The 12,601-nt window shown below is 46.1% G+C and overlaps 1 protein-coding gene across 1 annotated transcript in view; it reads right to left on the bottom strand.

Annotated features, from left to right (window-relative positions):
* The window catches only part of LOC126998255 (uncharacterized), a 28,897-nt gene extending 17,825 nt beyond the window's left edge, over positions 1–11,072 (bottom strand). Inside the window, exons 1-4 of the mRNA XM_050859737.1 lie at positions 10,964–11,072; positions 4,491–4,599; positions 1,561–1,625; positions 1,040–1,159 (exon numbers count right to left, since the gene is read on the bottom strand). The gene's annotated coding sequence lies outside the window, so the exon portion shown is untranslated. The remainder of the gene's footprint in view (positions 1–1,039; positions 1,160–1,560; positions 1,626–4,490; positions 4,600–10,963) is intronic.
* Positions 11,073–12,601: the final 1,529 nt, after the last annotated feature.

Below are 12,601 nucleotides of genomic sequence, written 5' to 3' on the forward strand. Positions count from 1 at the left end.
TGTGTCTGATAATACTGACTGTCCAAATCCCTTATGCATCTTCATTCTTTCATCCCTTCCCTGCTGCACACGACTCTCTACTCTAGCTCATCCCTGTACTGTCCAAATCCCTCTGAACTGCACACACTGTAGGAATGGAGATCAACAGACCAGTGGAGGAATACACGAAGAATAGACCACTGGGAGAATAAAGAATAGACCACTGAAAAATAGAACAACAGACCACTGAAGGGATACGGACCTACAGACCAATGGAGGAATAGAGAAAGAATAGAAGAAAAGACTCAAACAGTTGTTTATGAAGGAAGGAAGAAGAGGAGGAGGAAGGGAGAACAGAGGGAAGGAGGAGAGGGGAAAAGGAGGGAAGGAAGGAAGGAAGAGCAGAGGAGAGTCAAATGAAGGAAGAAAGAGGAGAGGGAAGTCAGAGAAGGGAGGAAAGAAGGACAAGAGGACATATTTGATTTTTTTTTTTACAGTGAAGGAAGCAGCTCAAGGGCAAACAATACGCGTCAATCCCTGATCCTATAAAAGAGTGTATAGAAGAGTGGCCAAAAGAGAGGACAATATCAGGTGGAGAGCTGTGTTGATACTCTCCTCTTGAAGATGTCGTCGTAGGCAGGGGCTGAAAGAATGAAAGAATGAAAGAACTCTTGCATGAGGGCTTTGGACAGAACAGGGATGAGCTAGAGTAGAGAGTCGTGTGCAGCAGGGAAGGGGATGAAAGAATGAAGATGGTGGCTAACTCTTGCATAAAGGATTTGGACAGTACAGGGATGAGCTAGAGTAAAGAGTCGTGTGCAGCAGGGAAGGGGATGAATGAATGAAGATGCTGGCTAACTCTTGCATGAGGGCTTTGGACAGTACAGGGATGAGCTAGAGTAAAGAGTCGTGTGCAGCAGGGAAGGGGATGAAAGAATGAAGATGGTGGCTAACTCTTGCATAAAGGATTTGGACAGTACAGGGATGGGCTACAATAGAGTCGTGTGCAGTGGGGCAGCGGGAGGGGGAGGCAGGCAGTTAATATGGTCCTGATACTCACCTGAAGTGTCGTATCCGTGCATAACCAAGTGGCTGATCATGTGGCCAATGCCGGCGTAGCTCAGGTAGGCGGGGATAGCGTCAAAGGTGCGGGAGTCGTCCTGGGCAGCGAAGGGCACCACTGGAGGGAGGCAGAGCAGAGGAGAGTCAATCAGGGAGGAAAGGAAAGGGAGGAGAAGGGAAGAAGAACAGAGAGAAGTGAGAAGAAGGAAGAAAAAGGAAGAAGAGGAGAGGTAAGGAAGGAAGAAAGAACAGAGAGAAGACAAGGAAGGAGGAAAGAAGAAGAGAGAAATCAGGAAAAGAAGGAAGGAGGAGAGAGAAGTCAGTGGGAAGGAGGGAGGAAAAAAGAGCTTGAGTAGAGCCAAATGAAGGAAGAAAGAGATGGGGGAGGAAAGAAGAGAGAGGAGGACGGAAGGAAGAGGACAAGGAGAAAAGAAGAACAGGGAGAAGTCAGACAGTAGAAGGAAGAAAGGGAAAAGGAAAGAACAACAACAACCAAAAAAAACCCGGTTCTTTTCTTACTGATCCTGTTCAAGGCGTAGACGTGGACTCCAAACGCATCGTACGGCCGCACGAACTTCCACGGCCTGGAGGAGGAGGAGTAAATCACCATCAGTATCAACAGCAGCAGCAGCAACAGGTAAAGCTCTAGCCCAGCACCTCGACCAGAGCCACACACACCACATGACTGCCAGGCCTGTTCCCCTCACCCACCACTCTTTTAGTATTGGCACTCACTCACCACATGACTGCCAGCCCTGTTCCACTCATCCACCACTCTGTTAGTATTGACACTCATTCACCACATGACTGCCGGGCCTGTTCCCCTCATCCACCACTCTGTTAGTATTGGCACTCATTCATCACATGACAGCCAGGCCTGTTCCCCTCACACACCACTCTGTTAGTATTGGCACTCATTCACCACATGACTGCCAGGCCTGTTCCACTCATCCACCACTCTGTTAGTATTGGTACTCATTCACCACATGAGTGCCAGGCCTGTTCCCCTCATCCACCACTCTGTTAGTATTGGCATTCACTCAGCACATGACTGCCAGACCTGTTCCACTCATACACCACTCTGTTAGTATTGGCACTCACTCACCACATGACTGCCAGGCCTGTTCCACTCATCCACCACTCTGTTAGTATTGGCACTCACTCACCACATAACTGCCGGGCCTGTTCCACTCATCCACCACTCTGTTAGTATTGACACTCACTCACCACATGACTGCCAGGCCAGTTCCACTCATCCACCACTGTTAGTATTGGCACTCACTCACCACATGATTGCCAGGCCTGTTCCACTCATCCACCACTCTGTTAGTATTGGTACTCACTCACCACATGACTGCCAGGCCTGTTCCACTCATCCACCACTCTGTTAGTATTGGCACTCACTCACCACATGATTGCTAGGCCTGTTCCACTCACACACCGCTATGTTAGTATTGACACTCGCTCACCACATGACTGCCAGGCCTGTTCCACTCACCCACCACTCTGTTAGTAACAGTGTTGACACTCACTCACCATATGACTGCCAGACCTGTTCCACTCATCCACCACTCTGTTAGCCTTCGTACTCACTCACCACATGACGGCCAGGCCTGTTCCACTCATCCATCACTGTTAGTATTGGCACTCACTCACCACATGACTGCCAGGCCTGTTCCACTCATCCACGACTGTTAGTATTGGCACTCACTCACCACATGACTGCCAGGTTTGTTCCACTCATCCACCAGTCTGTTAGTTTTGGCACTCAACACACGACTGCCAGGCCTGTACCACTCATCCAACACTCTGTTAGTATTGGCACTCACTCAACACACGACTGCCAGGCCTGCACCACTCATCCAACACTTTGTTAGTATTGGCACTCACTCACCACATGACTGCCAGGCCTGTACCACTCATCCAACACTCTGTTAGTATTGGCACTCACTCAACACACGACTGCCAGGCCTGCACCACTCATCCAACACTTTGTTAGTATTGGCACTCACTCACCACATGACTGCCAGGCCTGTACCACTCATCCAACACTCTGCTAGTATTGGCACTCACTCACCACATGAAGGCCAGGCCTGTTCCACTCATCCACCACTCTGTTAGTATTGGCACTCACCAAATGACTGCTAGGCCTTCTCCACTCATCCACCACTCTGTTAGTATTGGCACTCACCACATGACTACCAGGCCAGTCCCACTCATCCACCACTCTGTTAGTATTGGCACTCACCACATGACTGCCAGGCCTGTTCCACTCATCCACCACTCTGTTAGTATTGGCACTCACCACATGACTACCAGGTCTGTCCCAGTCATCCACCACTCTGTTAGTATTGGCACTCACCACATGACTGCCAGGCCTGTTCCACTCATCCACCACTCTGTTAGTATCGGCACTCACCACAGGACTGCCACGCCTGTTTCACTCATCCACCACTCTGTTAGTATTGGCACTCACTCACCACATGTCTGCCAGGCCTTTTCCACTCATCCACCACCCTGTTAGTATCGGCACTCACCACATGACTGCCAGGCCTGTCCCACTCATCCACCATTCAGTTAGTATTGGCACTCACTCACCACATGAATGCCAGGCCTGTCCCACTCATCCACCACACTGTTAGTATTGGCACTCACTTACCACATGAATGCCAGGCCTGTCCCACTCATCCACCACTCTGTTAGTATTGGCATTCACTCACCACATGATTGCCAGGCCTGTTCCACTCATCCACCACTCTGTTAGTATTGGCACTCATTCACCACATGACTGCCAGGCCTGTTCCACTCATACACCACTCTGTTAGTATTGGCACTCACTCACCACATGAATGCCAGGCCTGTCCCACTCATCCACCACTCTGTTAGTATTGGCACTCACTCACCACATGACTGTCAGGCCTGTTCCACTCATCTACCACTCTGTTAGTATTGGCACTCACCACATGACTGCCAGGCCTGTTCCACTCATCCACCACTCTGTTAGAATCGGCACTCACCACATGACTGCCAGGTCTGTTTCACTCATCCACCACTCTGTTAGTATTGGCACTCAGCACAGGACTGCCAGGCCTGTTCCACTCATCCACCACTCTGTTAGTATCGGCACTCACCCCAGGACTTCCAGGCCTGTCCCACTCATCCACCATAATGTATTATCATGTACTATTGTACTCACCACATGTCTGCCAGGCCTGTTCCACTCATCCACCACTCTGTTAAAATCGGCACTCACCACATGACTGCCAGGTCTGTTTCACTCATCCACCACTCTGTTAGTATTGGCACTCAGCACAGGACTGCCAGGCCTGTTCCACTCATCCACCACTCTGTTAGTATCGGCACTCACCCCAGGACTTCCAGGCCTGTCCCACTCATCCACCATAATGTATTATCATGTACTATTGTAATTATTATGAGTCGTTACATACACGTCCTGCGGATAATAGTAGTACTGTACATGTCGTATTGGAGTCTGCGCTTATTGACGAGAAGCCGAATGCAGTTGTCGAAGAAGCTGTTGGTCCTGGTGATGCTCAGCTGAGGGCGGAAGATTGTAACATTAGTCTGGGGTGATACGTACAGTAAGCCAGCAGGTGATGTTAAGCTGAGGTGAAACAATGCTTGGTTCAGCAGGTGATGTTGTTGACGGTGAACAACAGTTTGAGTACAGGTGATGTTAAGCTGAGGGTGAAACAACAAGCTTGGTTCAGCAGGTGATGTTAAGCTGAGGTGAAACAACAAGCTTGGTTCAGTAGTTGATGTTAAGCTGAGGGTGAAACATAACAAGCTTGGTTCAGTAGTTGATGTTAAGCTGAGGGTGAAACAACAAGCTTGGTTCAGTAGTTGATGTTAATGATGTTAAGCTGAGGGTGAAACAAAGCTTGGTTCAGCAGGGTGATGTTAAGCTGAGTGGTTCAGTAGTGATGTTAAGCTGAGGTGAAACAACAAGCTTGGTTCAGCAGGTGATGTTAAGGTGAAAGAACAAGCTTGGTTCAGTAGCGATGTTAAGCTGAGGGAGAAACAAGCTTGGTTCAGCAGGTGATGTTAAGCTGAGGTGAAACAACAAGTTTGGTCTAGTAGGTGATGTTAAGTTGAGGATGAAACATAACAAGCTTGGTTCAGTAGGTGATGTTAAGCTGAGGAGAAACATAAAGCTTGGTTCAATAGTTGATGTTAAGCTAAAGGAGAAACATAAGCTTGGTTCAGTAGGTGATGTTAAGCTGAGGGTGAAACATAACAAGCTTGGTTCAGTAGGTGATGTTAAGCTGAAGGAGAAACATAACAAGCTTGGTTCAGTAGTTGATGTTAAGCTAAGAAGGAAACATAATGTTTGGTTCAGTAGGTGATGTTGAAGGAGAAACATAACAAAGCTTTCTAGCCTTGTTCAGTAGGTGATGTTGCTGAGGAGAAACATAACAAGCTTGGTTCAGTAGTTGATGTTAAGCTGAGGGAGAAACATAACAAGCTTGGTTCAGTAAGGTGATGTTAAGCCAAAGGAGAAACATAACAAACTTGGTTCAGTAGGTGATGTTAAGCTGAGGTGAAACATAAAACAACAAGCTTGGTTCAGCAGGTGATGTTAAGCTGAGGAGAAACATAACAAACTTGGTTCAGTAGTTGATGTTAAGCTGAGGGTGAAATCAAAACAAGCTTGGTCTAGCAGGTGATGTTAAGCTGAGGTGAAACAACGTTTGGTTCAGTAGGTGATGTTGTTGAGGTGAGAAACATAACAATCTTGGTTCAGTAGGTGATGTTAAGCTGAGGGTGAAACAAGCTTGGTTCAATAGTTGATGTTAAGCTGAAGGAGAAACAAGCTTGGTCTAGTAGAGGTGATGTTAAGCTGAGGTGAAACATAACAAGCTAGTTCAGTAGGTGATGTTAAGCCAGGAGGTTACAAATGCTTCTTTGGTTCAGTAGGTGATGTTAAGCTGAGGTGAAACATAACAAGCTTGGTTCAGTAGGTGATGTTAAGCTGAGGGTGAAACAAAACAAGCTTGGTTCAGTAGGTGATGTTAAGCTGAGGTGAAACAAAACAAGCGATCTGTGGTTGATGTTAAGTTGAGGTGAAACAAATGCTTGGTCTTGTAGTTGAGGTTTGAAACTGAGGTGAAACAAGCTTGGTTCAGTAGGTGATGTTAAGCTGAGGGTGAAACAACAAGCTTGGTTCAGTAGGTGATGTTAAGCTGAGGGTGAAACATAACAAGCTTGGTTCAGTTGGTGATGTTCAGCTGAGGTGAACACAAAACAAGCTTGGTTCAGTAGGTGATGTTAGGCTGAAGGTGAAACAAAAAGCTTGGTTCAGTAGGTGATGTTAAGCTGAGGGTGAAACAACATGCTTGGTTCAGCAGGTGATGTTAAGCTGAGGTGAAACATAACAAGCTTGGTTCAGTAGGTGATTAAGCTGGGTGAAACAACAAGCTTGGTTCAGTAGGTGATGTTAAGCTGAGGTGAAACAAATGTTGGTCTAGTAGTACATGTTAAACTGAGGGGTGAAAACAACAAGCTTGGTTCAGTAGGTGATGTTAAGCTGGTAAACACAACAAGCTTGGTTCAGTAGGTGATGTTGTTGAGGGTGAAACAACAAGCTTGGTTCAGTAGGTGATGTTAAGCTGAGGGTGAAACAACAAGCTTGGTTCAGTAGGTGATGTTAAGCTGAGGGTGAAACATCAAGCTTGGTTCAGTAGGTGATGTTAAGCTGAGGGTGAAACATAACAAGCTTGGTTCAGTAGGTGATGTTAAGCTGAGGGTGAAACATAACAAGCTTGGTTCAGTAGGTGATGTTAAGCTGAGGGTGAAACATCAAGCTTGGTTCAGTAGGTGATGTTAAGCTGAGGGTGAAACATAACAAGCTTGGTTCAGTAGGTGATGTTAAGCTGAGGGTGATACATAACGAGCTTGGTTCAGTAGGTGATGTTAAACTGAGGGTGAAACAACAAGCTTGGTTCAGCAGGTGATGTTAAGCTGAGGGTGAAACATAATAAGCTTGGTTCAGTAAGTGATGTTAAGCTGAGGGTGAAACAACAAGCTTGGTTCAGTAGGTGATGTCCAGTAATCTTTATCACTCCAGGTATAGTAAGTAGGGCTATATAACTATATACTTATAATCTATGTGTGTGTGTGTGTGTGTGTGAAATACACAGTTAAAAGTACTGAAAGTAGAGGAGAGGAAATGGAAATTAGCGATTAGCGGACTTACAATTTCGGCACTCCGCTAACGCTAATTCGCTGAATTTTTCAATCCGCTAATATCCGCTAACGTTTTTTTAGCTCGCTAATTAGCGGATTTGCGATTAGCGGACCCTTTTAGCAGAATGCCCACCTCTGCTACATACATACAGAGAGAGAAAGAGAGAGAGAGAGAGAGAGAGAGAGAGAGAGAGAGAGAGAGAGAGAGAGAGAGAGAGAGAGAGAGAGAGAGAGAGAGAGAGAGAGAGAGAGAGAGAGAGAGAGAGAGAGAGAGAGAGAGAGAGATTATGTAAGGGAAGAAATAGATGAAGAGGTATTTTAGTGAAAGGTATGGGATGGGAAGGGAAGGGAAGGGAAGGGAGGGGAAGGGTAGGGACATGAGGAAAAGAGAAGGGAATGGAAAGGTAAATGATGGGAAAAGAAGGGGAATGATGGGAAGGGAAAAGCAAGTGATGGGAAGGGAAGCAAAGGAATGGGAAGGGAAGCGAGGGACGGAGAGGGAAGGGAAAGGTAGGAACAGGAATGGGAAATGATAAAAAAGGGTAACAGTAAAAAAAAGAGATGCATTAGAGAGGAAACCCAGTGCGGAGTTATTTTAGTGGAAGGGAAAGGTATGAAAGGAGGGAAGGGAGGCAGCGAATGAGAAGGGCGGAGGCAAGGAATGAGGAAGGGAAGGAGGCAATGAGAAGGAAGGAGGCAAAGGAATGAGAAGGAAGGAGGCAAAGGAATGAGAAGGGAAGGAGGCAAAGGAATGAGATGAAGGAGGGCAAAGGAAGGAGATGGGAAGGAGGCAAAGGAATGAGAAGGAAGGAGGCAATGTAATGAGACGGGTAGGGAGGCTAAGGAATGTGAAGGGTAGGGAGGCAAAGGAAGGTGATGGGAAGGGAGGCAAAGGAATGAGAAGGGAAGGGAGGCAAAGGAATGAGAAGGGAAGGGAGGCAAAGGAAGGAGGAGGAAGGGAGGCAAGGACGAGAAGGGAAGGAGTAAAGGAATGAGAAGGGAAGGAGGCAAAGGAAGGAGAAGGGAGGCAAAGGAATGAGAAGGAAGGGAGGCAAGGAATGGAGAAGGGAAGGAGGCAAAGGAAGGGAGAAGGAAGGGAGGCAAAGGAAGGAGAAGGGAAGGGAGGCAAAGGAAGGAGAAGGGAAGGGAGGCAAAGGAAGGAGAAGGGAAGGGAGGCAAAGGAATGAGAAGGGAAGGGAGGCAAAAGAATGAGAAGGAAGGGAAAAAGGAAGGAGAATAAGGAGGCAAGAAGGAGAAGGGAAGGGAGGCAAAGGAAGGAGAAGGGAAGGGAGGCAAAGGAACGAGAAAAGGAAGGAGGCAAAGGAAGGAGAAGGAAGGAGGCAAAGGAATGAGAAGGAAGGAGGAAGAATGAGAAGGGAAGGGAGGCAAAGGAAGGAGAGGGAAGGAGGCAAAGGAATGAGGAAGGGAAGGAGGCAAAGGAATGGAGAGGAAGGAGGCAAAGGAAGGAGAAGGAAGGGAGGTAAAAGGAGGGAAGGAGGCAAAGGAAGGAGAAGGGAAGGGAGGCAAAGGAAGGAGAAGGGAAGGGAGGCAAAAGAATGAGAAGGGAAGGGAAGCGAAGGAACAGGAATGGGAACGGGAAATGAGTCATTAGAGGAAAACAGAAAAGGAAAAAATAACTGCTGGAAACACAGGAAAAGAAAAACATGAAATAACCGAAAAAAATATACAGCAGGCTAAGGAGGAGGCCCAAGAAATAGAAAGGAAAAAAAAACTAGACTCGTATAAAAATAGTAGAATAGAGACATGATAAATAACTGACGGAAACAGAGGAAAATGAAAATAAGAAGAGATGGACTAGGCTAAGGAGGAGGCCTATGAAATAAGAAAAAAAACGAAATGAAAACTAGAAACAGAACAAGGAAAAAGTGATGGGCCCACTAGGAGATTCTAAACCTATCAAGCAGAAGAAGAGAGGATGCGGAAAGTTAAAACAGTGGATAGATGGATTTTACTTCATCTTATATGCTAAAGTCGTGTACATAGGATATACCTATATATTCTGCAACAGTGTAATCTGGCATGGCGCGCGCGCACACACACACACACACACACACACACGCACACACACATATACACACACCTTGCCCCCGGAGAGAATCGAGTCACCTCTCCTCCCGAAATTGCTCTTTTGGCCTGGCACTTCCATCCATACAATATGAGAGAGTTAGATCCATATTCTTAAAACCCGGAAGCAGCGACGGGCCAAATTTGTGGCTTTACCGTGTAGCAGCGACGGGCCAAATTTGTGCCATGATTCAAACCACCCCAAATAGATGATACATAAACTGATCACAAATGCTTTGATATATATTATGAAATGGTTTGTGTAAGTGATGATTTTTTTTATCATTTTTCTCGCTTGGAGGGACCATTAAGAAACATGACCCCCGCTGCTACCGGGTTTTAAACGTCTCGTGCTCCCACTACGACCATTTCCCAAGGCCACAGGGAAGATTAACCGGGTTTTCATGGGGGGGTTCCCGTTCATGGCGAAGAAGGTGGGTAAGGCTATCACTAACATTACAAAACAGTTATCGGGCTCCCACTGTGACCATTTCCCAATGCCACAGAGAAGATTAACCGGGTTTTCATGGGTAGTGTGTTTCCCGTTCACGGCGAAGAAGTCGTGTAAAACTATCACTAACATTACAAAACAGTTATCGGGCTCCCACGATGACCATTTCCCAAGGCCACAGGGAAGATTAACCGGGTTTTCGTGTGGGGGTTTTCCCGTTCATGGCGAAGAATTCATGTAAAACTATCAATAGAATCACAAAATACTTCATGGAAATCCCAGCAACGTCTACGAGAGCCTCTTATACGTCTCGGGCTCCCACGATGACCATTTCCCAAGGCCACAGGGAAGATTGACCAGGCTTTCATGTGGTGTTTTTCCCGTTCATGGCGGAGAAGGCGGGTAATCACTAGGGTCACAAAATACTCCATGGAAATCCCAGCAACTTCTACGAGAGGCTTTTCAAACAGGTGAACCGAGGTGCCAATACGTTAAGAATACGTGCTTTAGAGCCGAAAGGGGGGGGGGGGGGGTGCATGGTGAAGGGGGACTCTCCATTAACTATTACAATTATTACTCCAGTGTCTCGTAACGCAAAAAAAATGTTGCTTCCAAGTGAGGGACGCGATGAGTCACAAGCGGGAGAGTTTCGAAAGTTACGTCGCTGTTTTCTGGAGTTTCCCACGCGAGGGGGGGCGATCCGAGGCTGGGTAGTGACGGAAAAATGTTCCCTGCGTGATTCTCGAGGAGAATGAAAGGCACGGGAGGGAGGGTAAAAATATCTGAGGCTTCTAGAACAGCTTCCGAGGCCACGGGGGAGACAGACAGACAGACAGACAGACAGACAGACACACTCTTCAACAGCTTCACCTTTTCGCAGCGGTTCACACACACACACACACACACACACACACACACACACACACACACACATACACACACACACACTCACTCATTCACTCACACAACCAAATAAATGAATAAATAAATGAATAAATAAATAAATTAAAAATAAAACAAAAAAAGATACAGGGACAGAATCTAAATATTTCGTGAGTACTGTGTGTGTGTGTGTGTGTGTGTGTGTGTGTGTGTGTGTGTGTGTGTGTGTGTGTGTCCTAAAGTGAACATGAGAATAAAATACACGAAAAACACGATCAAAGTGGCTGGCTTACTCACCAGCCTCCAAACTGCGTCCCTGTCTGTCTCCTGGACACGTGTTGCGTCATCAGGTTCACCGTCTCCGGCCGCGACGCAGAACTCTTCAAACTGGACATCGATCGAGGCACCTGTGGAAGCGAATTGGGTTAGTTATAACTAGTTGTTTTGCATCAGCTGGTTTTTTTTTTCTTTTTTTTTTTACTAGCAGGCATTTGTCCATTTTTTTATTTTCATATTTTTAACTTTTCGTATATATAAAATATAGATTTTTTTTTCACTTTCAATACATTTTTACACATTTTTTTCACTTTTCCTACATCTTTTTTGAAACATTTATTTTATACTTTTAACAATTTTTCACACTTGGTTTTGATTGCAGGCATTTTTTAGCGCATTTTTCCACTTTGTCGTACATTTTTCAACATTTTTTTTATACTTTTAACATTTTTTCACACTGTCTCCGCTACCCTAACACTAGTAATCCCCTTGAGCCCCTCCCTCCCTGTTACCATGGAGCAGAGTCTAAGTCCCTCCCTCCTTGCCAGCAGGGTTCTTATTCTCAACCGCTTCGGGCTCTTGAGACGATGATACTTGAAGGCCATATAAAAGATGTATCGGGTTCTCAAGAGTGTTTTACCTGTTCATGGCGTAGAAAACTTGCAAGACTACCACTAGAGATGTGACACCACCCTTGGCAATCCCTAACACTTATACGAGAGCCTCTTTAGATATACTACGGCGTCGAAACGTTTGAGAGTATGGGTCTAGGTTGTCTGGACGTCATTACCACCGCCCCTCCTTCCTCTCGTCGCTAACTGCCGGGACACCTCTCGCGTACTTCGTCGTGGCGGGGCGTCACTACCAACCCCTTCCTCCTCCTCTCATCGCCAACTACCCAAAGAGCTCTCTGCTACGTGGCTATCTCCGCCCCGCCGAAGCATCTAGAATCTGCGCTACGGTTCCGCCTCTCACCAACTATTTCCAAATGCTAAAAAGATCGGTTGGGTTCTATCGATTTTTTTTTTTTTTTTTAGGTTCAGATACAGGTTCATGGCACAGGAAGGGTCAAACAACCACCAGGCTCAGATAACTACCCCTGGAAATGCCTTAAACTCTTAGGAAAGCTTGTCAAATGTCTACGCTTCCGGCTCTTACATCAACCATTTCCAAAGGCCAAAATGGAGATCAATCGGGTTCTAATGAGTGTTTTTTTTTAGGTCCATGGTACAGGAAGGGTCAAACTACCACCAGGGTCTGATAACAATCCCTGGAAATGCCTCAAACTCCTAGGAAAGCCTCGTCAAATGTGTGTGCCTGGGCGCCGAGAGGTTCATGAATGCGAGCACTGAAGTCTTCGTTACGGCGTTTCTTTAGTTAACTGAAAATTTAATTACACTTTAATATCATCATCCTATTCACCTTAGTTCAGTAGCCTATCATAATCTTAGTTACCTGAAAATTTAATCACACTTTAATATCATAATCCTATTCACCTTAGTTCAGTAGCCTATCATAATCTTAGTTACCTGAAAACTTAATCACACTTTAATATCATAATCCTAGTCATCCTTGTTCCGTAGCCTATCAATCTTAGTTACCTGAAAATTTAATCATACTTTAAAATCCTAGTCACCATAGTTCAGTAGCCTATCATAA

This window comes from Eriocheir sinensis, chromosome 13, assembly GCF_024679095.1.
Source record: "Eriocheir sinensis breed Jianghai 21 chromosome 13, ASM2467909v1, whole genome shotgun sequence".
In the NCBI taxonomy this organism is placed as follows: Eukaryota; Metazoa; Arthropoda; class Malacostraca; order Decapoda; family Varunidae; genus Eriocheir; species Eriocheir sinensis.